The sequence below is a fragment of the Patagioenas fasciata genome, chromosome 14 (genome assembly GCF_037038585.1).
Source record: "Patagioenas fasciata isolate bPatFas1 chromosome 14, bPatFas1.hap1, whole genome shotgun sequence".
NCBI classification, from domain to species: domain Eukaryota; kingdom Metazoa; phylum Chordata; class Aves; order Columbiformes; family Columbidae; genus Patagioenas; species Patagioenas fasciata.
The window spans coordinates 13,031,495-13,058,897 of NC_092533.1; the positions used below are offsets into that span (position 1 = coordinate 13,031,495).

The window sequence follows — 27,403 nt, forward strand, 5'->3', positions numbered from 1 at the left end:
TTCTAGAATGGTTGATGACTTGCTCCTGTTCCTGTAGATCACTGGAAGTTGTGTGGTAAGACTCCAGAGTAGACTCTGAACCACAGGTTGCTGTGGCCAGGCATGGAAAGCCTTCAGCTTGGCATTGTTTCACTTATCTGTGGTGTGGTTTTTGGGAGGTTTGTGTGTGTGTGTGTGTAATCTCAGGGTTATTTTCAAGTAGTTTATTTGTAGTAAATCTGCTATGCTGAAATGTTGATCTGAGTCGTGTCCTTAAATGGAAGGTGTGACACTTCGTATCTAAGTCATTGATTTGAACTTTAGTTGAATTAACACAGCTCTTAATGTTCATTAATTTATCTAGCAGGAATATATTATTTCTAGTTATTTTGATTTGTAGAATGTCAAGTCAGCTAATAAAAATACTTAATATTACCAGTTTTAGAATGAAGTTGGTTGGTGGCTGCTGTGTCTAACATTCCCTTCCAGATAGCTTATTCTGTATTGAAACACCAATCCTTTTATCTTTAAATAATCACCTTGGGACAACTGGTGTGAATTTGGGGGAAAATTCAAGGGAGGCTTTGTTACCTACTGTTTTAAATAAATATTGAAGACTTTGCTTACTAATTGTCCTGGCTTTGTTGCTTTTCATCAGCCGTAAATGCACTTTGAAGTAACAGAGCACAATCCCTGGGAACACTTATACCAAAACTGATACTGTCACCGGTCTCTTCTTAACCCCTTGTATTTTCATTGATTGTCCCTAAGTGCAGTATTTGAAGATTTGAGGCAGAAGGGTTCTGCATTCATGGAGTTTGTTAACCATGATCTCCCTCAGGGAAGACCTTCAGCCTTCTTGTTTCCAAGTTCTAGTCTTTTTTGTACTTCCTGATAAGGCAGGTGTTCTGTTTCCTTGATAACTTCTATGTGCTAAGTCATGACCTCATTTCTGAGCATGAAACCAGAAAAATCATATACATTTTCATAAGGGTGGTGTAGTCTGCTTTTATGTTGTGAGTAACTTATTTCACTGTTGTGTTTGGCTTATTTCTGGTTAGATGTATTGATTCTCTGTTCAAATGTTTGTGGTATGCGACCCTGTTCACGTGGTGACAGTTCCACTGGATTCAAAAGTAGTTTTTTTTTTTACTATACTCATTAGAGTTACAAGTTAATTATCTGTGTCCATCAAAGGAAAGCTCTTCCGGGAAAACATATTTGAAGTGGCATTTAGTGTGACCAACAGTAAACTGATTTCCATGTTCAACTACCTAAATAGTAAATGTAAGAATTATGAATTGTGTGAACAGATTGCCTGGAAAGGCTGTGTGTTCACTGAAGGTTTCTACGAACAGGTTAAGCGTTCGTATTGCTACCTGGTATTTGGATGTGAGCTCTCCTGTCATGTCTGTCACACGCAGAACCATTTAGGTGCTTTGTTAGCTGGTGCAAATAACTCTAAAATAGACAAGAATCATTAGTATTTAGAGAAAACTATCTCTATCTTGCACACAAGTAGTTTGTGTTCCCAAATGTGATTTATTTGTTAATTATTTTTAAGGCATAGCTCTTTCTCTCTATGTTCTCTACTATGTTCTGAATTGATTCTGATTTATGGGGAGACCATTTCATCTAATTCTGGCATTAAAAAGAGATCCTCAAATGAATAGATATGAAATGCTAACTTTTAAGAATTTTTAACAGTGACAGAGTGATTTTAAAAAAAAAATCCTTCAGCATAAATTAACATAAGCATGGGATACTTTGGGGACAAACATTTTAGAAGCATTTTTATGTTTGTATACCTCAGGTGTAGCTGATTCCTCATACTCACATTTGTAACAAAATGGTTCCCATAGCAATTTCTAGGTTTGTATTAAATATTGATATCCACATTAACAGGCATTTTCAAAGGCAGGTGACTTGGACTGCTTGTAAGCAGGGTACACTAAGAGGAGCGCTGGTTTTGAACCAGCTTAGAATCAAATTCATGTTTCCGAGGCAAGTTCTTCAGTCTTGCATGCTGTTTGTAAGGTAACGCATGCTATCATTAAACATTGTAACATTGTTGGTTTTTTTATAGTAACTTTGAATAACTGTAGTTTATTTGATGATAAATACTGATAATAATGGAACACACCACCTGTAGTTTCCTATTCTCTCTTCTTTAGTATCAATTATTGGCTTTGAGATTAAGATAAGTTATCAGAAAAGCTCTTCTGTCTTGGACAGTGAATTATATCACAGCAGGGATGTACTTCAGAGAGACAGGAAGATGAAGAGACATAGTCTGATTTGTTTCACTCTTGGGCCGTAGACCAATTCTCATATGACCTTTTTTTTCTTGAGAAATTTAGTTCACTTTGGCCATTCAAAATTCCTGGTAGCAGTCTTTTCAAATATCCGAGGGAAAAGGTGGCATTGTCTTTTTCATACATGGAGATCAATATTAAAAGTGGCTGAATAATCAGATCTTATTGTCTGTGTGAAAAGGAATATTTACTTTCAGAGCCCTATATTCTTGCTGTCATTTATTGTCCCAGCACTGGAACTGTTTTGCTTTTGTCTGAACAAGCTAATGTGATCTAGTCTGTTCTCTCATCTTATACTGAGATTAACAAGCCATATACCTGCAGGCATAGGCCAGAAGTACAGCAGCAGAGCACAAATGAACTTGAACATGAGGTCAATCAACTGCACAAAATACATCACACAGTTATTCCAAGGCTTGTGCTGTGACTATAATTGCCCCTTGTTCTGCCATTGGAACTCCCCTACAAGTCATTATTTTGAGTCAGCAGAGCTGCAGAACAGTCAGCCTGTTGGTTAATGCTGTGCTGAACAGATAATAGAAGTATCTCCCAGCACAGAGAGACAAGAAGCAGGTATTGAGTAAACCTAAGAAAATGTGTGGTCATTAATCCCTTTTTAACTCTAAATCAAAACAGTACTTACAAAACTTTCAGTAAGACTGGTTATTCACTTGGCCCCTTGAAACGGTGACTTTTTTTTAATCTTTTTTTTTTTTTTTTTTTTTTTGCACTGGCGGGGTTTCACAAAAAATAAATGGAAACTGAGAGCAATTGGGCTCTGAGGTTAAGAAATTCTTACTGAAATAAGACTTAAGCCATGGAACTGCTCTCTTTGGAAGTACTGCTCTGTGGTTTTCTATAGATACTAATTTTAATCCTGCTTGACTGGGATAGGAAAAAGAGATAAAAATACCGCTTGCTTTGAAGGATACTTATTAATAAATAGATCAACTTCCCTTGAAGAGTTTGGGAATCAAGGATTAGTATGATATTTTTCAGTATAGTTTTTGAACTGCGATGAGAACTTAATTAAACATCTCTCAGAAAACTATAAAAATATAGAAGTAGTTTAGGGCTACATCAATTTTTAACGACTTACTGTTGCAAATGCTCTGTGTCACTTCTTGTACCCACTGGGTCATTACACCATGGACCTCTTAGTATGACTGTCAGGAGATGGGTCAGTCTATCCTTGCGGATCAGTTAATATTTCAGAAATAGAACACATTAACATTATCAAGTGTAGTGAATGACACAGGGGTCTAAGATATTTGTGATTCTTGTTTCTGAACTCTTAGACCCTCTGTGTACAGGAGGCAGTGAAGGTTTCTTCTATGAAACCTGACTTTTGTATAGAAATTCTATAGTATAGAAATTGTATTGAAAGCATCCTGTATAAAATACATGTACAGAATTTAGGACGTATTTTCAGCTAAGTTTCACTATTTGTTTTTTGTAATATTCTCTGTTTTTTCATGATGGTAATAAGTCACATGAACTCATGATGCTATATTGTTGTCTTTATGGATTACTTCATTGTCACATGAAATATTCTAGACTGGTCAGCATGCCCTTCATAGCATTGATCAAAAGTGCAGAGAATGCTGATGTGGACAAGCTATTCAGTCAATATACAGGCTGCTAAAAAGGGTCAAACTAGCACTTCATACCACTGTAAGTTACAAATTGGCTGCATAGCAGTTGTTGCCAAGACAGGAGAGATTCTGCATTTGTGTAGTGTTGTTTCAAAGATTATTACAAGACTGGGAAAGCTTGCGTTAAATTAACGTCCAGTTGAGCAACTCAAGCCATGGATACTGAAGCTGGAACTGGTTTTCCAACTTGCCGTACTGAGATTCAGGAGCCTCACTTGCCCTGTAAACAAGATTTAAATCCATGTTTTGAGTTCTGTTTTGGATTCTTGCAGTTCAGTTCCCCCAGTTATGACCACCATGCAAAGCACATTTAAGTTAAGGCAGAACTGACTCTTCAGAAAATTAGCTGCTGAGAGATCATTTGTCTGGTGCTCTCTACTGGTGCCATCGCCCCTTGGTAATCCATCATATGTTGGATCAGTGTCAAGATTTCAGGCTAACGTTTAAAGGACACTGGTAGAATTGAATGAAACCCCCAGATATATGTGTGATTTTCTGACATTGATTCCCTTAGAATTTGCACAGTGGTCAGTTTCGGGAGAGAATGTGTGGATGAAGTTGGTAAACTCCTGGCAGAAGACTGACCACGAGCATCAAAATGGTTGAGAAGTGTCCACAACTGTCTTCCTCCACATGGGTTTCTACCACTGCTACTAAAGAGACAAGGCAGACTAAGTAAAAGACAAGACAAAGACAGAGAATGGATAATTGGAATTACAAGAAAGAAGATGGGAATAAATATAAAGCACAGCATAGTCTATATGAAAACTAACAGTGACATTTTTTGACTTTGCTGATAATATTTTGAGATGGAGTGGGTTAATGGGTGACGGATTCTGCTACTGGAAGAAAAGAGAAAGAATATTCTTACAGACCTGAGTTTTCAATGATCAATTAAATTTAAAAGACAATGTATTTCTGGGAAGACCATAAAAAGTGTTTTTATGTGTGCATTTTGGATAACTGTTTTGCCTGGTTGGCTCTGCAGTCATAAAGCTGCATATTTCGATATGTAAGTGAAATCTTCTCTGTGTCACGTTATTTTTTTTAAAGAGAGATTGAATAGTGCACATGTCAAGAACTGAGAATCCTCTGCATTTTCTTTCAAGCCTTTGTGTACATGATGAGCTAGAATAACCTCCCTGAACTGAATTATCCTTTCATACTATGGTTCAGTGAATATCATTATATTTCAGCACAGCTTGAGTGATTTTTAATGCCAAAAACATCAGCAAGAAATACAAATGTTACAAAAATATTGAAACAATACCATAAAAAAAACCCAGGATCATAAATACTTTACTTTGCAAGGTCTGGAAGGTCAACATAGCTGTAGTGTGGAAAATTAAAATGCTCTCTGTGTGAATGCCTTGCGGGGGAGGAAGGGTGGGAAGAAAAGAAAGAAGAAAATGTTTTACCCTAGAAATACAGAATTCCTATTTGAGTTAACAATTAAAACTATTTTCCTGGTAGCTGGAAATGAAATTAATTCATCCATGATTTGTTTTGAGTTTTTTGCTTGCATGTTCTTAAATACAATATAATGAGAGCACAATTAGAGAAGGTAGAAAGTGGAAGAGATGCACTGCACCAGGTAGCACACTTCAACTTGAGGTTTTGGCAGAATTAAATCAAACATGTCCAGGCAAGAGCTGTTGTTTGCAGCAATCTCCAAATGTGAAGCCTTTCCCTGTGCACACAGTGTTGTGTCGGCACAGCCTGCCTGTCCGAACACACAGCAGCACGGCGAGGGGAGAGGGAAAGCAAAGGGCAAGTTCCTCTGCCTCTTGTGGGTTACCCTGGCGAAATTGAACAATTAATATTTCACCCCATCTTCCTTCACTCTCAGTTACTACTTTGCAACTGCAAACTTGCTTTTGTCCATTGATCTTGTATCAGCAATTGTTCTCTCCCTTGGAGCTCTTGCTCCGTTTCAGTGCTCCACTATTTCCCTATGTGTTCACATGCTCTCTTGGCTTTAACAAAGAGAAATCTCAAACCCTGCCTTGCCTGGGCTGGTTTGTATTTCTCCGTGTATGTTACTACATGTCAATGACTTTTGGATAAGGTGGTTTGTGCTGCTTGCCTGCAATATCCTTCTCAGCCTCTGTCAACACTGACTTGGGAAAGTTTTGCTTTTATGTGGGTGGGCTTTAATCTTAATTCAAGGGAGGAACCTGTGAGAAATACAAGGAAATTTCTATCCTAATCTGTTACAATTAACTTAAATTTATATTGCTAGTAGCATCTCCCATGGATGCTCAAAATATGGCGAAAATGGAATGAAGTAGTTTTGCTAACATGAACTTTATGATGATAAAATAACGATTACAATGCTTGATAGCTTTTTGGTGATCTCTGGTAGAAGGGTTGAATATGAAATTTGAAATTTCGCTCCATTTTAAAAAACTGTAATGCTGCCAACTGATGAAATTCCTGTTTAACAGAAACAAGAAATTAATTATTTTGTCAGTAACTGACCTACTGAGCCTGTTTTGTGGAAACATGACATAGGATGACATACCAATCTGAGAAATAACATGCAATGAATACACAACCATATCATAAACATATTTATTGTCTTGTTATTCCATCCATTTTTAATAACTCCCCTGCACTATTTCTGTTTACCATTTTCAATATTTTCCAGCTTCTGACAACATGGCATGCACTCTTTTCAAAGAACATCCTCTTATAATGTCTTAAAAATTCTCCTCCTAGATGTTTTCTGCCCAGACATCCTGAAGGACAGCTAGGAGGAGGATGCGGGAACAAGCTTCTCATTACCTTCATGCTATGCCCTGGAATGGCGGCTAAGTAAACGGTTAGACTTCTTTCAGGAAAAGGCAACTTGATTTGCAGAACCATAAAAAACAACAGATTGCTTTTAACTTCAGACTTTATTCTAAATGAATAATTTTATTTAAAGGCTGTCTTCATCAGCCTTTTACTTGATTCTTCATATGCAAGCTCTGATTTCCCCACCATAGCGTTTCAGCAGTTTTATGCAGTAATATTCACAGCGATGTGGATGACAAGGCAAGGCTTGCTCTGCCCTGAGGCCACAGGGGATGAGAAGATGCAGCCACAGTCTGGTTCTCCATGCTGGTCCGTGTGGAACCCGACACCAGGGTGACAGAGTGGGAGCACTGGTGGCACCAGTGCTTGGGAAGGTGCTGGGCTGCTAGTGAAGAAGAGGCACCTATAGGGGATATAGCAATAAGAAATGTCAATAACTTGCTTGTACATCATTGCTCACCCTAGTTTTAGCATTGTTGACATTTTTTCCAATCCTACCTTATAGCAATAAACAGAAAAATATACCAATTTGAGGTAAAAACTGCGTAAACCATTCTTTCCGAATTTGGCTGAAGGCTGAGCCAGATCCAGAAGGCTGTCTTGCTTTTGTACACAAGCAAGTTTGATCTTAAAACAGTGTGTGAGGGTAGAACCGCTTGTTAAAAAGTTTTTTTCAGTTTGTATTGCTTGGAAAATTTAAGGCAATTTCTGCATGAATAGCAACAACATTAAAGGGAATTGGAAATGAAAGAAGACTTCATTACCTCAACATTTTATTTTTTTTTTCCTTAGCCTCCCCATAGAAATACATTTTGCAAACATTAGGAACTTTCCTGGCCTTCTAAACTAAAAACTGTAGGCAAACAGCTGATACTGTAAAATGAATTGGAGTTCAACTTTTTATGTGGTTGCTTCTGTTCTGTGTAATTACGCTATCAGGGGGAATAACATTTGCTGCCCCTTTCAATGTAAGAAGCCAAAGATGCTTTCTCAGCATGCAAGTTGACACAAGCTGTATGTGCCACAGAAGGCTGCAGACTTTTACTCCCAGGTAGCCCTCTGCCCTGTTGCAGGACAGACAGACACATTAGACCAAGTCAGCTGGCTCAGGAGCTAACTTGATCTCCCCTTGGGCTCATATTAGAAAATTTGCTGCCCATCAGCTGTATGGTGAAGTTATGACCCCAGCCGGCCCATGATTCTTTGTACCATACAAAATTCATTATCAGCTTTTCAGATCTTGGGAGGACACGAGCAATTACTTTGTATTTCAACCTGGTGAAGCCTCATAAGTAAATCATTAGGGAAATCTTGCATTTTTTTTTTTTTTTAATCCTATATGAAGATGATACACATAATTTTAAAATGCCATGATGTTTATGAAAGTGAAGGCTCTACATGGACAACAGTAATTTTATTCTTCTTGGCTTAAGACACAACACACATTCACAGGGGCCGAAAACCATTGACTGCTGGTCATTACTAATTTAATAAGCAGCCCTCGCAGTTCTTGCAGATACAAAAGAATCTGGCTTTACATGTGTAATATGCAGTGTGCAGAAAATACTTAGTGATGTTCTCTTTGAAACCTAGAGGACAGTTATTAAAATTTTATGGTTCAAATTAAAATTTAAGATTAAAATACAAGATCAAAAGAATCAATTTTTCCCTTCAATGCTATTAGGAATAGGCCTTTTGGAATAGAGTGACTCTGTGTCTTAAATGTCATGTCCTCCTCCTCCAGAGAACTAGACTAGAACTAATCACAGCTGACTACAGGAATGTAACTTTCTGTAATTTTTTTTTTAAGAGAAGAACAAGCTTTTATTACTTTTTAACGTATTATGTTATTGTAGAGACATGTGGTAAGTACTGCTTGGGAACCAGTGTGACAGTTTTTGAAGAAGCAGGTTGCTTCATGAGCAGAAGGGAAATCCATGGTTGTGGAATTGTTAAAATGAGTTGGAGGATGCCAGAGGACTTGCTTCTTTGTCAAAGCAAAGGGGAGCAAGGGGAGGCTCATGGAGTAGCTCAGTCTGATTAATAACTATCTGAGTGCCCATTTTTCTAAGGTTCCATGCCATTAATATGTCTCCCACTGTCAAATCTGGTTGCCATTTCTCTTGTAAGACACTTTAATAATAAACTGCAAAATCAATGACACACGGAAGCAGCCTTATAAGGAGAAAGTGCCCTACTATATCTTAACTTGAACCACAAAGTCACAAATCTGCTTTATGTATTACTTTCCTGAAACTTTGCCATGGTGCTGTACTCTCTGTGTAGCTCCACTGTAAGAAGCTGTTCTTGCTGTTCCTGAACAGCTGTTTGTCACTGGGAGGCGCAGTGAAGTCATAACCAGTTCTGTGATACACATCACAAGGAAGGTGGCAGAGTGTTGTTTAATTTCATCATGGAAGTGACAGGGAACTTGTCAAGGTCACTAGAAGCATTGTTGTTGACTTGAGTAGAATTTGGTGAGTCCTCCCAGGCAGAGGTCGTGTGGGAAGCAATTGGAACGGTCCATGTGTGACACTGTACGCTGCCCTTGCCGTGTGTAGCGTCAACAGCTGTGCCCTGTGCTGGTGCACAGGCTAAAGCCAGAATGTGCTCAGGGTTTCTCTCGATCTCTATTAAATAAACAAATAAAATATATGTATATATACACACCATGACTGTTTTGTCACGTGAAATTTATCTGATTCCTGGAAGTTCACAAACACTAATTCACTAGCAAAGCAAAGCTTATCCAAGCTCTGCTATGCAGTGAATAGTTATTCACCTATTTCACTGAATGGATGAAATCCATTAGTTTCATTTTTATGCCAAATGTGTGGGTACCTCTTGTTTTCTCCCATTACTTTAGGGCTGAACCATGACAACTATAATTCCAGGATATTTTTTAAAACTAGAGAAATTATGGGATTGATATCATGTAGAGGAAAACAGTTTTCACAGAACCGATTAAAAAGAATTAAGCCTTTATCCTGTCTTTATAAACCTTCAAATCCTGAAGCAATAGAAAATTATTTAAGCTCCTGTTATTTCATTCCAGCGGTTAAGACGACTGGAAGACCAGCATGAAATGTAGCATAGTGTTAATTGCACAAGTGCAGAACTGGATTACTCCAAATCTGTTGAGAACTGCAGAATAAAGGACATTATCAGGGGTTCAGTGTCAAATTCCCCTTACTCACAAACATTTGTTGTAACAGTGAAAGAAAAGCACTGCATGAAAACTATAAGCTACAAAATTCATTAAGAAAGATCCATTTAAAATGAGGCCTGGGAGACTTTCTCATCACAGAAGCCAGAGCATAGCCATCTGTGGTTATCAGTTTTTCAGACTTGTGTATCATTGATATTAAATTGATGAAGTGGCTGACTATACCGGACTGGAGAGAGAAGGAAAACAGTGTGGGGTGTATGTGTTTTGGTTTTGTTTAGTTTTGTGTTTGGTTTTTTTTTTTAATATATATATGAGGAAAGGACAAGTAGTTTAATCAAAGAAAAGGAACTGAGAGAAAAAATAGGAAAGAAAAAACATTCTTACCTCTATAGATGGGGAAAGCAAGGATTTACTGGAGGAAGAAAACAGTTTTTGGGGACAAGACCAATATATTTGTACCCTATATCATATATAGATTCTCTTGTGTATATATGGGTAGGAATTGCCATCCTTTTCTACAGAAAAACAAAGATGCAATGCATCTATCACAATATCTGGAGAACAGGATACTTCCTACCAGAACAGAAAGACAAGTGAAGCAGCTGTGATAGGATCATTTCTCTCACATCAGTGACTGCAGAGAGGACATGGATCTGGTGGTTCAAGTGTCGTATGTAAAATAAACCACAGGATCTGGTTTGCCATCTTTTTGAAGGACATGTAAAGGAGCAGCAAATATTATTGGTTTTGTAGGTTAAACTGCTGACCACAGATTTAATCACAGGCACACAGATGATAACAGCAACTGCTATCCACTCAGCCTTTAGTTCCTTATAGCAGATGGGAATTATTTAGAATTCAGGCAAGCTCTGGTATACTTCACCTTTTGAATTAACCTATTTGCTTGTTTATAACCCAAACGTCAGCAATTTTCTATCAGATCATTGCTACATCACTCACTTTACTAAGGAGATGTTTTATAATGATGACACAACACTTCTGGGTGCTCCTTCTCTGACTTCAATGGAACTGTAATCACCTGGTTCAGTAGAGGAAAAATATAATTTAAATTTATTTTCAGTATGCTTAACAGGGATGCCTTTCTCCACTGTCCTTTACTCTACCATTTGTCTTTGTCTTTGGCCCAGTAAAGAGGGATGTCAAAATGCAACTGGGTGGGCTTTGGTTGTGTGGTTTACTTTGATTACAGTTGGATAATCTGACCTGAAGTGCCCAGGAACATTCAGAAAGGATGGAATAGGGATTGTCAGCTCCCAGGCAGCCTCGGTAGCTCCTTCTGAAGCTGTAGTGGAACAAGTTTTGCTGTGTTATAATGTAGGACTCAATGTGTCTAATGAGGACTGAATCTTGGTATCAGTGCAACTTTGGATATAGGACAGTAATATGTGTATTTTGCTTGCCAGGGAAAATATCTATTAAGGTAATGTTTGGTCCACAAGAGAATGTTCTACAGAGTATTTAAGAAACTGTTATATCCAGCGGCAGCCTGCATAATTTGTGTTTACCCAGTAGCTATTTGGATTTATATTTGGATGCTGTTCCAATAGTTCCTGAAGCAGGAGACAGCAGCCAGGAGGACCTCAACAGCTGCAGGAGAGTGAGTTTAAAGGGCACACTAGAAAATCAAGTATGGTTAGATGATTTCTGTGGCTGGATGAAGTTGGACTGGAATTCAGAGTGAGAAGAGTAGAAAGAAGCATCCGGGTGTTCTGCATTTATTTCGCACAACACAAAAGCAATGGAAAATAAAAATGACAGGGTAGTAACAGGGAGCGTCTTCCGCCCCAGTCAGAGGCTCTTGCTGCTTGTGTGGAGCTGTCGGAGGTGAAATGTGCACATTCACAGCTTTATTGCTGAGTACCATGAACTCTTGCAGGCACCATATAAAATCAATATGCAGATTGACTAAACAACAGCCAACCTGTTAAGCCTAACTGTCTGATAACTGAGTTGTCATTAGCACAGTCAGACTTCACAACGCTCTTGAAATCACTAACTTTATTTTAGTGGAAAATTAACCTACTTGATGTTGTATGCTGTCTCATTCTTTCGATTTACATCTAGTTATTCCCACAATAATAAAACATTAATACTCTGAATCTTCCATTTGGAAAATATTCAGTATAATAAACTGTGCATTAATGTATCTGCTTAGTTTGTTATTCTGTAGTTCTTTAGAGTTTTCACTTCACGGATGCATTTTTTCATTTCATTTTTGAAATTACTTATCCAACAGTCTATTTCTCTTATATTCTTTCTGAGACAACAGAAACTTCAATTGCTGAAATAGTATGTCCATTGTAGTAGCCATTAGTTAATATCTTTAAACCCCAACTGCCTGGAAAAGTCTTTACTGAGGAGAAGCCCTAAAATGTTTTCTTTTTGGAGATTTGTAGAATATGCATTTACTTCTACTGAATGCACTATTAAAAGATATTGATGTAATTTAAAAACCAGGTCCAGAGGCCTGGAACATAAGTGTGATGAGGAGTGGCTGAGGGACCTGGAGGGTTCAACCTGGAGAACAGGAGCTGAGGGGAGACCTTATTGCTGTCTGCAACTGCCTGAAAGGAGATTGGAACATGGAGGGGGTTGGTCTCTTCTCCCAAGTAGCAAGCGATAGGATGAGAGGAAATGGCCCAGATTTGCACCAGGGGAGGTTTAGATTGGATGTTAGGAAAAAATTCTTTCCAGAAAGTGTTATCAGGCATTGGAACAGGCTGCCCAGGGTAGTGATGGAGTCACCATCCCTGGAGGGGTTTAAAAGGTGTTTAGACGAGGTTCTTAGGGACATGGTTTAGTGCTAGAGTTAGATTAGGTTACGGTTGATGAGGGTCTTTTCCAACTGAAATGATTCAATGATTTTACAGACGTCTACTAGAACTTTGTTAACAGTTGAATAAGAATTTCATGTTTTATGTTGATAAGCATTTTAACTAGAGTGGAAAGCAACTTTAAAATTTCCTGTTTTCTGTTTATGCATCAGGACTTGCGGTTTCACAACAGGAAATCTATCCTTGCAGAGGAATTTGTAGGTAGGAAGACTAACATAAGATCACTAATAGCTAAGTGGGCTGGACTCAAAGTCCAAGAAAAGAAAGAGGAGAGGGAATTTGAGTGACAGAAACGAGTGGATGGTTGTGGCGAAGGGAGCATTAACACATGCTAACACTGGCAGGAGGGACCCATCTGGGCATAACTTTGCATGTCCACAGCTACCTGCATTATCTTGGAATAGCGAGTTGGAAGTGGTAGACTCGAGGGAACATGAGGTTCTGCTGGAGCTGAGATGCTCCCCTAGAGGCGTCTGGTTTGGCCGCCGCAGTGCGAGGCTGCGCTGTTCTGCCGGGCTCTCGCTAGCGCTTCAGGATCTGCACAGCAGGTGTGCTATGAAAATAGGCCTTGGTGAAGAAACTGGATGAATAGAACAAATTCCAGAATAAATTTTTAAGTACCCAGGCGATTTCCAAAAAAGTCAACAAAAACTCTTCCTTCTATTCTGCCAGATCACTGATGTTGGAAAATTACTCTGGAGAAGAAAATCCAAATGATCTCAGAATTGCATTTGTTCTCAGAGATTTTCAAATTAATATTGGACTTATGTGAATAAATGAAGAGGTTTATCAAATATTTTCTTATTGCATTTACATAGCTCTTTATTAGAAAACATAGACTTCTGAAATGAAAAGAAAGTTTGAGTCTGGTCCTAATACCACTGAACTACCTAGAAAACTTCAGCTCGGAATCAATAGTGACTGAATTGCCTCCTGCTTTTCTTGCTGTTTGGACAGGGGTGGTCCAGGTCTCACCGAAATCCAGATCTTTCAATTCAGTTCATTGGATTCCAAATCAAATCCGTTGCCAAGCTGAACCAGGGGGATGAGAAGCAGCAGAGTGAACAGCAGTTGGGGCAAGGGGGAAATGGTGCCGTAGAGAGCGTGTGGTGTTCGCCACCGACGATGGACACTGTCCGTGCCTGTAAGAGTCTCCATGGAGAGCTAAGAAGAAAATTGGGTTTTGCATTTCCATCCAAGGAAGTTACTTTGAATACATTTGATTAAACAGAATATTTCATTTTACCCTTTTAATAATAAATCATACACACTGAATAAATGTAATATTTGTAATACCATTAAAATGTAATTTCTTTTGTACTGTGAATGAATTGTATGATAGGTGTAGCGTACTTTTTCTTTGTTCTTAGTAGAGTTTTAGCATGTAATTATTTTCCAATTATCTGACTGTTTCTTGAACATTTTAATCACTTTTGGATATGGCACTCAAGAGTTTCATTTCAATGGGAGCAAGGTCTTTAAATGCCACCAAGGGCTTGGGCTTAATCCTAAAATTCCCACAAGGCATTGTTTTTCAGTTTTAAGTAGCTCTGAAATGAATGGCCTCTAAACACATCAAATGGCTACTTTCAGTTGTGAATTCAATCTCATAACATACAGCCTGATGTTAATTTTCCTTCCCTCAAGGCAGCAATGCCACTTCATGTCTTCTGAAGCCATAACCTGATGGTCCTTATCTGGGTTCTGTTCTGGCTTTAGGAATGGTCAAGATTTTCTGTGTTTCAAAAAGACTTACACATTTCCTCCTGGGAAAGTCCTCATAAGTTGTGTTGTGCAGCTTTTAATGATGTTTGCTTCCTTCCTGTTTTGCATCTCTTAATCACTTGAACAGGTGTTTTTATTTCAATTGTTAATGCAGGGTTGCAATCTGAAAGTATGTGGGTGGTTTTGTTTTGTAAACTTTTTGGGAATTCTTCCTCTGAACTTCTGAAATTAGGCCTTTGAGCTTCTGATGGTTGAATTGAGCAAATACATACCAGTTTAAGTCTTCTCTCCTGTCTGGCACAAATCCGGTCTATGACCACATTGGTATTTAAAGGCTTTTACCACCAGCTCTCTGATCTGTTGTGAAGAGGCAAGAAGAGACCAAAAGTTAACAATTGCAGACATAAAATTGAAATTGCACTGAAATGCAGGGTCTTCCAACAACGGTAATTTTACAGTGATCTATCTGGTTTCTGTGCTGAGCAGTATCCGCAGCTGTGTTATGTGACAGTAGCATCTTTTTCCATGGTGAATCACTCATCACATAACAGTCTGATTCTTTCTGTTGGCTGTAATGAATGTGATCTAGTGGCTTCTTCAACATGCACCATCCCTGTTTAAGTTGCTTTTCAAGTCAGGTAACTAATGCCACATGAGTCACGTGTGACACGGGTACAGCAGTGGCTGGTGACAGAATATAGACGGTGTGGGCTGCATGACAATAAAGGTGTGGAAGTGACAGGAACTGCATGTTCTCATGTCCTTGCTCAACTCTGCATTCACCTGCCAAAAGCCAAGGAGCTTGTAGTTTAAGTCACTGAAGTGGTAACTAATATAAGGCTTGACATTAGACCTTTAGTGAGTAATAAATTACAATATACGGCAGTAAAATAATTTTCCTGCTGTATGTGGTCTGATTTGAAGTAAGTTGACACTGTTTCTTCCCATCTCAGAATTTGGTAGAAGTGAGATTATTGACAGTCAAGGTGATTAGTTAAGATATTACTTTATAGGTTTTATTTACTTGAATCCTGAAATGGGATGAGAGAAGGAAATAATAACAACATTTATTTATTTATTTGTTGTTCCTTTAGAAATACTTCAGAGAACATTTTTCCACTGTTCAAGGACAGTCATTACTAGAATACATAGGGATCCTTTATTCTGTCAGTGAAAAATGGAAACATTTTACGGAATTGACAGTGTCACCACAACAACACTGCTTAAGTAATTAGCCATCCTTGCTGAGATATGGGATCGTTGACTTGGTGGATATCAAATTGACAAGTCATCCTGCTAAATTTCAGTTTGTTAGATCTTATTAAAAATTACTTCTCTCATTCTCTCACAGTATTTTTTTAATATATGCACTTGGTGTTTCTGCTGTCAGTTACATGACTGGAAGTTGGTTTGTATAATTTCTGATTTCTTTACTGGAATTCACATATTAAAGTTTACCTCAGTAGTTATCATGTCTTTATAAGTAACAGTATTACTAGTGTTTATTTCATCTTTCAGAGGATCTCATTGCATTAGACAGGCGATGAAAGAAGATTCTGTAGTAAAGCTGTTAACTTTCTTTTTGTTTCCAGCAGAAGATACCGAGTGCAGACAGTTTATACCCTGAACAACCGCTGTGCCAAGTGGGTTTTTGGAAACTGCGTAGCCTGATGTGCATTCAGACCCAGCGGAAGCTTCTTAGCAGAGCGTGGTATCTGATGTCTTATGCTGAGAGCTAAGGTACGATGGCTTACGGGGGAGAGGAAGGTCATACAAGGTGTGTTTTACACATCCAGAGGCCCTAGAGCACTTTTACATTTATCCGAGCCTGGCGTTTTTGCATAAAGGGATCAAATTTGCTGTTCATAAGTTATCACACTTTCTGCGTTATGATTGTGGACATATTCTTACCTTATTCTTCTGTGTATATCAGTGCACAAATGCTTCACTCCTGCAGAAGCAAATTGTCACTTGGATTTTTTGACTTCAGGTTTTGAAGTGCTGGTGCAAAATTGCTCCAAAAGATAGTGTACCAAGTTTTCCAAGTACGTAAGAACACCATTGTCTCTCATCCGGACTCCTTTCGCAGCTCAGCACACAAATTATATCCATACATCCTGCAGAAATAAAGTGTATTTCCTCACAATAAAAATGTTGTTGAAAACCAAGTCAATTTACATCAGTGTTTGAAGAGCAGGCAGGTGAGTCATCCCTTTGCAAAGGAAGATGATTGGTATCTCATTAAGTATTTCTAAATCTCATTTTAGCTGTTCCTTGCAGCAAGTTTATGAGCATCAGGAGTGTTTGCTGTTGGTCCTGACAGCAGATTCTAGGAAATAGCCTCTATAGGAAAGAAAACAAGGAAGGAAGGAAGGAAGGAAAGGGTACACAGTATCACTGTGCTGAAAACTAGATCAGACCAGCACTGTCATCTGTAAGGCCTGAAACAGGATGAGACTAAAGAGGATTCAAAATTGAATAACTTCCTATTCAATGCTATTTGAAAAAGAAAAAAAAAAAAAGAGAAGTTAATATCTAAAAATAAAAAATAGAAAAGTAATTTTCCCTTGCTGTTCTGCCTATTGTGTCTTCACAAATGTGGATGATGAGCTGTGAACTACAGGTGCACGAGGACAAATTTCCCAAAAGGCTGCTATTCTTTAGTACATGGAGTTTACTTGTGTTGCGTTTGTCTCTGTGATCCTCTGCTAGTAGCTCAGTTCTGGGAACAAATCTGGCTACTCGGAGCAAGAATTTTTATGGATGTTCATGGTATTCAGCTGCCAATCAGATGCATGCAGATGCAAATTGGACAGTTAGATGCACAAGTACTTTGATTTGTCTGTAAACCCATCCTGAGCCTGTGAATTCTCAGTATGTATTTTTGTAGGTGGAATTTTTGCCTTCTCAAAAGGACACTGAACCTTTGAAACAGCTCCACTTCATGCTTGGTTGGGTCAGTTTATTTATGCTTACTTTCTAGATGATGAAAATCTTACAAGCCCGAAGCTCAGCCTGAAAACATATTGCTGGGGCTAAAAATACTTGCAAAATAATGTAACAGATAAAGCTCTGAAGAAACGGATTTTATTTGACAGTCTTGAAATTTTTTTCAATGGCCGCACAAAAGCGTTAAATGGGAATGGCCTGGGGACAGGCACTAAATCAATAAGCACCAGTAAATTTGTGAAATCAATTTTTTGCTTTTCACATACACAAAAATTGATGCAGCCAATGCTGTGTAACTCCCATTAATTGCCCAGGGTGACAGAAGATTTATCAATTGCTTATTGACTTCTTTGAAGCCGTAGGGCGAAAATGGAAAAAGCTGCAAAGTTAACTGTGTAATATAGAAGATATCCTTCTTGAGTTGCTGTGCAAATATAGGCACAGCAAATTCTCTGGAGCTTCACAGTTTTTCTGCTGTAATACGTCTTTGCTATCAACATTTCTGCAATTAGAAGCAGAAACAATGTTATTAGAGTGGCAAAATGGGTAAGGTGAATATAGATACTATATACTCCTCATGTAACATCATGAGCATTGCTGAAGTATATTATATTAAGAGAGTCAGGATTTTCAGAAGTGACTGTCTGTCCTGTGCTGTTTGTCCTGAGCACAGACGTGGGGTTTGTAATTGGGCTGTATGGAAATAGAGCTCTGTACAAAATCAGTTTTGTTCAGTAAAACCTTTCCCTTCAGCATCTCTATTTTTGCTTGATAGTTTGCCTGCATTCCCACTGAGGGCAATAGCCGTTGATGACAACTTCTCTGTCCTACACTTTATTTCACTTTTTTTGGGCCAAATATATTTTCTCTTGCTGGCTTCTGTTTTAGCTCCATTCTTTGACTTGTTTTTATACTTCACACGCTTTTACGTTGCTTTCTTCTTTCTTTCCTAGTTCCTTACTGCCCTAACTTTGTTTTGCAGCCTTTATGTCTTTTCTTATTCTTTCCAACAGTCTAAAATACCGACTACATAAGATGCTCTCGGCAGGCAGAGCAAGGAAGATGCTGAAGTGCTAGTGGTGATAGTTTAGTGTTAGTATTTTGTATCAACTCCCTCTAGATGCACCTGGCTACAGAGAGGCCAGGACTGGTTTCGTACCTTGTGTTTTCATACCTACAAGCAGAAAAAAGTTCCAACATTTGATCCCTTCCTGAGATGCGTTAGGTAGAGGGAGGATGGGTCGTGTTCTGAGTGTATTAGGCTGATGTTCAGGGAAATTACAGTAAAATCCCAGTTCTGCTAGAGACTTCCTATTGTGTTGTACATCAGGAGTCCACACCTTGATTTGTCTAAATGTGTTTAACTCCAGTGATTGATTTATGTTTAAAAATGTTCAAGTGTTTAAATATTTTCCTGGTGAATGTTAAGGTCATAGATAATATCAGAGCATCTTTGCTGAATCAAACTTTGCAGAATTGGCTGCCTTCTGTTTGAGTTTCCACTCAAAATGCAGCTAATGTGTCCTCATTGCTGCTATGCTTTGATATATTGTTATTCTTTTACACTCAGTTGTTCCACAGGAGCTCCTGTTCAATTTAGTAGGATGATTTTTGAATAAGTTACTCTTCCTCCCAACTAAAGAAAAGACATTGTCCAATCAGACTTGGAGCATCTTTATACGGGTGACAGGCTCTAATTCCTCTGCTATGAATAACATATTCCACATTTAACAGCTATAAAATCAGTTAGTGTTTCTTATGTGCCTCACTCAGTTTTGCTTCCCCTGGGTATGGGGTGAGAGAAAGCTCATTAAATTTCTAAGTCAGAAAAAAGGTAAATAAAAATAAATATATAAATTTAAAAATATACCATCTGTGGTATAAACAGGGCACTTCAAAATGTTAGTTATGATTTCCATAAATGTGACACATGATGAAAAGAACAGTAGCACAAAGCAAAGAAAGAAAAAGACTTTAAAGGCTAATAAACTTAGCACTGAAAAGTGACACCTGACACTTCAAAGTGAAAGAACTGAGAGTTATTCATGTTTTCTATGTATTTAACTGAAAACAAATTAATAGTCTTTTTTTTCCAATAATTATGTATTCGGAAATCTAACATATACAATGTGCAGTGAAGCCAAAAGTGAGAGAAAGTTTGGTATAACCTAGGTTTTATATTTTTTTCCTATTTTGTATTCTTAAATCTGTTTAAAAAATGATTCCCAGTCCCACAGTGTCAAACTAATCTTCTTTTTATCTTTAACTCCCTTCTGACTCCTCTTTGAAGAAGTAAATCCATCTAATACCCTTAGCACGAATGCAGAAAAGCATCCTGGAAAATAAGTCCATCACGTTCTTGCTGTCTGTCAGTTCTTCCTTGTTTCCTAGCACAAAAGCTAAATTTCAACAAGTGATTGAAAATAATCCTCTGTAACAAGATTTTAATGGTAACAAATTGTGACTTCTGTATACGAGTAAGGCCGTGAATGCACAATAAAATGAGGTAATATATTCAAGGAAGTTAAATAGGTACTTGTAGGTGGTGTTTACGAAAAGAGAATGAAATGGTTTATCATCAGTTGAAGACATTAAGTTAGCAATCACAACACAAAGTCGAATTTAAGTTTCACAAAACAAATAGGTAGTAAAGATATATAATGTATTTAGAAGTGAGAAGATACCAGTTTCAGATCAAAAATCAGTAATGTGATGCAACATCAGCAGACATGTGGGTGTCCTGCCAGAAGCTCTATAAGCAGAAACTCTTTAAAACCATGGATGCTGAAAAGGACAGTGGAAATGATGGGGGGAGGAGGAGAAGCAGCAGATACGGCAAGATGTATCTTGATGAGCTATTAGACTTTAGGGTGAGGAAGCAAAAAAGTTGCAGCTGAAAGCTCTATCAACCTGCTGAATACTTTATCTCTTCAAAAGGAGCAGATTCTAAAAAAAAAAATGTATATCAGTTATCTGTGGAGATCCACAGCTGTGTAAATAGAAAGCCCTTCCCCTCTGGTGAACACTGTCTCAAATGTGCTCCTCAAAGGGTAATCAGGAGGTTGATAATGGAGTCGGTGGGTTATGACATTATTGTGTGATTGCTTGCTCTGGGGTCGGTATCGATTTGGCTCCACAAATAAGGTAGGCTACAAATGTGTGTCACACTCCCGTTCCAGGCCCTGTCTCTCCATGTGTAGCTCTAAGTGAGCTGTTGTGAGTCTCACCTACCCTGCGGGATGGCTGTGGGGCAGCAGGAAGGTGTTGGTGCCCCCACTTCTGCCCATGCCAGGTGGTCAGGGCTCAGCACAAGGAGTGCCATCCCTCTTACCTGCGGCTTCACCCTCTCTCTCCCTTCCTTCTGAGGCTGTTCTGTGACCTCCCTGAGATATTCCTCTGGTTAAACACCAAAGACAGAAGAAAAGAGCTCAGCTAGCTCCGTCACTGCCTTGTGACCAGCACAGCTGAGGGGATGAGGTATAGCGGGAAAGGGAACAAGTATCACAAGTCCGAGCTGCTTTGGGGTTGTAAATGTGGTGAACGCACACATCTGTAGAAGTGTTAGGAGAGTGAAGCTAAGCAGTATGTGAAATTTTACTGAGGAAATAGAAGGACACACTTTGACATGTTCGGTTTCTGAGGATGAGATATCTTCCTGCACTGGAGCTGGTCATCTCCAGCAGAGAGCTGCTGTGGGTCACTGGGGGTCTAATGGGAGATAGGCTAGAGCTAAGCACTAAGTGCCTTTACACTGAGACAAGACCAAACTTTTATGGGTGTATCTGTGTATTACTCCATATAATGAAACCTCAAGATACACCATGGTCCCCTGAAACTCCCCAAAGAGTTTAATTTAATAACACACAAGGCACTCTCTCACCACAGTAATTTAAATGGCCCTCAGAATTGTGTTCCTGGGCCTGGCTGCTGAGCAGTTAATTACACAGTAACCGTACTTTGACTTTATGTTACAGTAACTAGTATGGACTAATTTCTATCTGTGGAGTCCCTACTCTGAGATGCTAAAAGATAGCATTTGCTTTGATACATAAATACCTGCTTGACAAAAGTCATGTTGAAAGCATGACCATGTATTTAGAGTACATGAAAAATATGGGACTTGATGTTGTCCTAGAACTGAAGCGTTGGTTTAGTAGTGAGACTGTTTCAACTGATCAAAAATTTACTGAGAAATGAGACAGTGTATCGATTACTTAATGTCTCAAAATGGGCATATTTCCAAAGGTATAAGCTAGCTGGAACAGACGTTATAGGCTCTTTTCAGGAATAAATTGCTAAAAACCTATGGTTGACAATATGCAAGAGGTCAAACTGGATGATGATAATGGTCCTTTTCAGTTCCTAAAAATCGGTGAATCTAATAATTTCAGTAGAAATCTGATTCTGACTGTCATTTGCACTGTGACCTCTTCACATCCATCTGAAAGTGTTAAGTGGCCTTAAAGTAGGTGCAAGATTTCCTGACTTTTTGTCATTTCTTTGCTAGTAGGACAGTAAAAAGGGGTCCTATGTAAATAGGATTGAAAGCTTTATTCCAAAGTTTGGCTGTGAGTTTTTTGGGGTGGGAGGAGAGTCCATGTCCAGCCTAGCTCCTTCTTTAGCGGATTTTATGATCCCACAGTGAAAATAATGTATTCTATGCTCAATGTAAAAGAGAAGTTACTTATATTTTTGCCATTGTTTTTATTCAGAAATAGCGGTTTTGACCTAAAGATGATCCAGATTTTAATCTTTTGTGGCCTTTTTTTCACCTTGAATTTTTCCTGTATTCTTTAAAATATTCATACTGGTATTGAGAAACCAAATTTTTCAAGGTGATCCTAGGTGAATAGGATTAAACAACTCAGTTCCAACTACTTACTTAATCACTGTATATTCTTCATGCAATTGGCAAGAAATTATATTTCATACAGTATTCTTTATAGTCTCCAGTTTTAGTATTCTGAGAGAAGAAAAATGAAAGGCAAATATCATGACCTTTTGTATCTCAATGACCTGAAACTGTAGATGGGATGCAATTTAAATAAAGAATTCAATCCCACCTTCACAGTATCTACAAGCACTTGTAAAATATGTCTGGGACATTCAGAATGGAAAAGATATAATGTAATATCCTTCCAGGGAGAAGAGCTCTGAAAATTGCCATTTTCCCTTCACACATTAAGGCACTTACTGATGAAAATTAATGCATTTGATTAGGAGAAAGTCATAATTTCTCCCAGAAGCAAAGTTGTTTTCCCTTTTAATTGTTTTATTTGTTCTTAGTGCAGGAGAGATGACTCATGTTTTGGTTTTATACGAGAAAAAATGCTTTTATTTTTTAACGTTTTCCTATGCAAAAATGTTTCACTTTATTAAATTATCATCTCTTAATGACACAGCTATGCCGTTTCTACTCAGTATTCTTCAACAGAATGAGTTCTGACAGTCATACATCAGAATCTAAGCACAGGCTTGAGAGTCACTAAGCAAAAATACCATACCTCGCCAGAGGTGTGTGTTTCTCAGTCTGAGCATGTGCCCAACCCTGTGGACATCATCAGAGGAGACTTAGACCTGTAAATTTTAGGACCAGATAGACTGGAACGAAGGATCTGTTTCCCCCTGAAAATTTACTAACAAAGACTTTTCTTGACTGTTCTGTCTGGGCCTAAGAGGTCAGGGAGTGCAGGTGACACCTGGAGCCTCTGAGTCGTGTCTTGTGGATCCCTGCAGCTCCAGCAGCACAATGGGAAGATTCTTCACCACACTGGTTTTGCAAATGAGAAGTAAGATCTTAAAATCTGATCATTGACTTGAACTACCCAATACTCAGAGGTACCTATCTGGAGCGCACTTCAAGAGACCTAGATTTTTAGAAATTGCTACATTTTAAAAATCATGCTTCACTAGAAGTTTTTAGCAGAGGGCTTCAAGGTTGTTATTCACACCAGGATCCTGAATGAAGGCAATATTTTTTTGTCCTCTGTGTTGGATAGAAAAGAGGATGGTCTAGCTGACCAGCGGGAGTGTAACGGAGCTGCAATAACACAGGCCCGCGTTAAGTGATCTCAGGTGATGCAGGTGATCCACATTAGGTTCGGAAGTGAGTTTCAGCTCCACATTCAAAGGTGCAAAAAAATGTGACTGGCAGTGTTTGACATGTAGCTCTGTAGTTACTCTCTCCATTCCATTTGATGCCAGACAGACTCTTAGTCAGTGATTTGTACCAGCTGTGCTTACACAATTTTGCCCGCAAGGAAATGGGAAAATGTTTCATTATGTTTCTGACTGGAGTGGAACAAAGGCAAACATCTGGACTACTGCAGCAATAAGATGGACAAAGGGAAACCTGCAGGTGCTGTTTCTAAGAAAGCATCAAGTAGATTTCATGACAACAAACACACCAGATGTATGCCATGCTAGCTTGGAAACAGTATCTAAATTAGACTTCTGTGATTGGTGTCATGACTGACAGCTATAAATGTTAGTGCTGGATATATGCACCGCATCATTGTGCTGAAGGTGTTATAAGAAGTTCTTGGTAATTGTTTCTCCAGTATTCCATTGCCTTCATAAGATAGGTGAGCGCACTCTACCAAAGCCATAAACAAAGTGTATTTGTACATCAGCTTTCAGTGAGCTGTTCTCAAGTCTGAGAGACCTGTGTATCCAGTGCCAGGGACGTAAAAGTTCTCCAAGCTGAACACAGGTATTTTTCAGTAAGATTTTTAGACCTCATCAGTACCTAACCTGTACATTAGTAATAGTATTTTTTTGAAAGAAGCAGACAGAAAATGACAGAGTTAAAAACAGGATCTTGAATAATGTTCTGTGATTTTTGTTCTGTGCTTACTGTCATGCAAATCCCAGGAATAATCATGAAGACACAAGTGGAGGATGTGAGAAAAGGAGGCTGGTTGGTCATCTTCGACTTCTGGATCGCTCTTCTCCTTCTCCATTTGTCTTTAGCATTCTTTAACAGTTATTTCCCTAGTTTCTCTTTCCTTGCAGGATTTGGTATTATTTACAAAGCTCCAACTGCCAGACTGATACAGTTTTGAAGAACCAGCTTTCATTTTTTCAAGTGCACCTTTTCTGTTTCTCATTGTTCTGGGGAGAAGCTGAAAACACGAACCTTAACACCAAAAAAATACCCCAAAGGAGGCAAAATAAAAGAATGAATACCAAAGCCATTATTTTGGAAACAAGATCTTAAGACCTTCAGAAGCTTGCTTATAATTTGGAGAATTTTTTTCTCACTTGGAGTTAGTGCATTTCTTTGCAAGGAAGGACCATGACTTTCATTGGGAATGTATCACAAACATTTATAGGAACGATGAGACCCGTATCTGTTTTATAACACTCTGACTGTAAGAAACAATAAATTAGCAGTGGCAAATTAAGGAAAACAGAAGGAAAGCAAAAGCAGAATCAGGTCCTAAAGAAGCTATAATACTATATGTACTATAGAATGGAACATGAACTTGAGTTGATTAAGAAAAATGTGAAGCAGAATGAGAAACAATTATGAATTGTCGAAGAAAACATTTGCGTTTGTCTCAGTTTACATTTCTTGCACAATGGTTACAACACTGTTTTTAATAGTTGTGTTGTTTTTAAGACATTGGGATTTTTTTCCCCTGCTTTTCTTTAGATCCTTCAACAGAGGAGCTCATAGAAAAAAATCACGAATACTCTGTAACGCTTTTGCAAAAAATACTATTGAATGTTATTAAATTTTTATCCTTTTTTTGGGTCTTTTTTCTATATTTTTCATCAACCTCATTTCACAAAACTAGACCCAGTGCTTGGAAAATGTTGTGAGATTTTGGAATTAGAAGCAATTGTTCTAGAAGTATTGTTTCTTTAAAGAAAGAGGAGCTTACCTCTTATGAAAAGAAACGTCGGCATGAATAATGCAGTGAAAAGCAAAGATTGAATCAATTGTTCCTATGCTTTCTTCCTTAAATTGAATTATTCATTATTTCCCTTAAAAATGCACAGAAGATAACCTTTTGTTTTTAAACTCAAGACCCCCACTGAAGTTGCACATTAAACAAAAATACAGCTATGCCTCGGAAGCATCCACACATTCTGACTAATTAGCTCACTTTGAGAGTTACCTGTTTTGTGACTTCTCTGGGTTTATATTTGAAAGCAAAATCAGATGCCATTTCCCAGCTGCAGTGCAACTGTTTCGTTCTAATTCCTTACATGTTTTTAGATGATGACTATTTATCGTATTCTTTTTTGGATATGGAGATACTACACCTTGGTCATATTTCGGGTTCACTCACGTTAATATCAGCTGGCACTAACCTAAATTGTTAGGGTAGGAAAAGGAAAGTGTTAGCCTGACAAAAGCATAGATCTGAGATGCCAGGTGGAACAGGAGCAATGGCAGAGCAAGGCTGCTTCTAGGAGGCAAGTGGCATTTGTATGTGTGTGAATATAACCCCTATTTTTGTCAGCTTAATATGCCAGTAATATGTGAAGGGTATAGCTCAGGACAAAGTAACATCTTTTCTCTATAGAGTAGTTGTTTATGAAAGAATCAGACATCCTGTGCCAGTGTTAAATAACTTTTGAAAAGAGATGAAACTGGTTACTTAACTCTGAGATCAGCCGGACACTGCGAACCCAGAAGCTTTTGCAGTATGTTTTTTATTTTACGTGACGTTCCTTTCCTCTGTGGTCACTGGGAATTCTGTCATTTGGAAAAATCTACAGCTTCCACTTTGCTCTTCTCTCTGTCTTGATGTTCCCTGCAGGTCGTTGTTTTCCCAGCAGGATCTGGGATGTAGGGGATGAGGCAACCTTTGGGGTACCTGCTGCTGACCTCCATGGAGGGCTTCACATTGGGGTACAGCATCTAGTGTGTTTTCCGAGGAAACCCAAGAAAGTTGTAGTAATATGAATTCCTGGTAACATATTTTCCATGTGATTGACCTGTACTCAAGGTAGATGATCTGGGGTGTTCCAAGGCTTGGAGTGGTTGTGAGCAGGCCTTGGAATGTCTTGTCTTGGTGGCACTGTTTGCTTTGGCTTTCCCCTGTTCCGAGGCTGGGTGCTGTCAGACTCCATGGCTTTCACAGCAGGGAAACCTGGAGCTCTTTTCAGACTAAATCTTACCAGTGCTTGTAGAGAAGAGGTGACATTTCGCATTAGAGGCAGATGGAAGAAATATGTATTTGGCATGTTGATTTCAAGTAAGTGGTGGATGCTGTGATCTGCTCAGTGGCTTGGAATGTTAGAGTAAAGCTCCAGGGAACACAGAGTTATCTGGCCAGTGAGGCAATAAAAAGGGCATAAATAATTTATCATATGTTTCTGCAGCTTTTCCCAAGGTTTTCACCTCCGTGTACCAAGATATGTTTCTTATTATATATGATGTTGCACATAGGTACAGTTAATGCATACAAATGTATACCCCAAAACTCATATGCAGAACACCATAAATGTATTAGAGAAAGTAAGCAAGCATATGATTGAAACTATAGTGACAAGTATAACATTATAGATGGAAGTTTGTTATGGGGAATGGGACAGAGAAAGAAGAATTGGGCAGGGGAGGTGTTGTCACGTCATAGGTCTTGAACTGGGAAATGAAGAGCTTTCCCGCATCTGCAGTGGTCTGAGACTGTTGTCTGTCCACATGAAGAAAAATGATCTTCATGTCATCAATATTCAATCTTCACAGTGGTTAGTGAAAGAAACATAATTTGCATCTTCAGATAATCATCCCTCTATTTTTTTCATCAAGGCAACAGCTGCGGCCTTGTCCATTGTGCAGAGAAAAACACATTTCATCTCTATTTACGTTCAGAGAGTATCTTGTAGAATATTTTGGTGTCTTAATTTATGACCTATACGAATAATAGCCATCATCAGTTTAATGAACTAATTAGATTAATTGCTGTTATTGCACAGTATTATTATTATTCTTACCATAAT

At 38.5% G+C, this 27,403-nt stretch overlaps 1 long non-coding RNA gene across 1 annotated transcript in view; it reads left to right on the top strand.

Annotated features, from left to right (window-relative positions):
• The window catches only part of LOC139829096 (uncharacterized), a 154,152-nt gene that overhangs the window by 18,043 nt on the left and 108,706 nt on the right, over window positions 1-27,403 (top strand). The window contains exon 2 of the long non-coding RNA XR_011741342.1: window positions 16,090-16,237. This is a non-coding gene — a long non-coding RNA (uncharacterized lncRNA). The remainder of the gene's footprint in view (window positions 1-16,089; window positions 16,238-27,403) is intronic.